A 1,525-nucleotide genomic window follows, 5' to 3' on the forward strand; every position below is an offset into this window, starting at 1 on the left:
TACTAATAAATGCATGATTTATGTTGATTTATTGATTATGTTGCTATTTTTTAACATTTAAATGGAAAAAATAAAAGTGTTATTCATGGCTATTTTTTTTTATCTTTGAATAATTTATCATTGAATATGTAAACTAATTTATTTCAGTTAAAAAAAAAAGCATGATTTTTTAAAAAATCAGTTTTAATACAGGATTTTATTACTGGGGCCATTTTTACCTACCTGTCATTTGGAGCCATTTTTACAGGGGCCATTTTTTCCGGGGCCATACTGTACACCGTATAGCTAGGTAATGGACTAATATTTTGGTAATTATTAACTACTTGGGTTTTTTTTTCTTTTTGCTCAGCAACTTTTCAGTGGGAGTGTGTCTGTGGGAGAGGGGTGCATCCCCACCCGGGACATGCTTTTCCCTTCGCTCTATCAAACTTAACACAGTGTCGCCAGTGTCATCTTCTTTCAGTGTCATGTTGAATCTAGAGTGTAAGTTTGACTATATACAACATGAATCATGTGCATGCATTGCATACAGTATATTAGGCGAGACTTTTTTTTTACCTTGTTTCGTGAACATATTTTTTTGAAGATTGTCAGAGAAGGGCAGAATAAATAATGTTTTCTTATTTAGCAAATAGTTTTGTCAAAAACATCCGGACAGCAGAGAAAATAAAAACATATTATTGGTCAATGTAAAAAGTGTAATAATAAGATGCTTAAATGCTGTAAATCTTATTTTTGGAGATTGCAAGGCAGCGGCGGGAATAACAAAATAAAAAAAACTTTATTTTTACGCTAATTGGACAGAAATAAAATTCAATTTTCATGAGAGGGCCGCGGGATCGCTAAAGAAGGTACAAAAAATGTCTTGCCTCAATGAGGCACTGTAAAAATGGTGTATTATGTTCATACAAGAGTGTTTACATTAATATTTAACCATTCTGCATAGAATAATATATTTATGCTAATACATGTATAGTCTTCAGTGAGGGATTCAGACTTGTAGATAGGGATGGGGTGCACATTTTCACTGTCGTAATTGCCAATTTTTTTTACAAGAGTAGATTCTGCTTTGATTACCCACTCTTCCTGTTTTCTGCCTTTGATTCTGTGACCTTGTTTACACTACACAAGTTGTAATTAATATTAAATGACAAATTATTTGCTAATCTTAATTATTCAGTCCAGTGTTACACTGAATGACTGAATTTGTAAGTGCAAGGTTTATAACTTATGATATAAATCACTCGTAATATTAAACTTGGTATGGAGAAACACTCATCAGTGATACAATTGTTTATTTTTTTTTATTTTCAACGTGTCGTTAAAAACTCCAAGGGATACTATACTAGCTACTCAATATGCAGACACACCAACCATTTAGGAATTAGCTAAACTAATTACTCCACGGACCAACTGAACGGAAATCTAACTGGATGGCAACAGTACGTTTCTTTTATAATATACTTTTTGGTCATTTAGATTGAAATTGTATGGTATGTACTATATCTGTCTCTTATACCCATCT

The sequence above is a fragment of the Anneissia japonica genome, unplaced genomic scaffold (genome assembly GCF_011630105.1).
Source record: "Anneissia japonica isolate Jap-2015-1 unplaced genomic scaffold, ASM1163010v1 scaffold287745_len380231_cov175, whole genome shotgun sequence".
Taxonomy (NCBI): Eukaryota; Metazoa; Echinodermata; class Crinoidea; order Comatulida; family Comatulidae; genus Anneissia; species Anneissia japonica.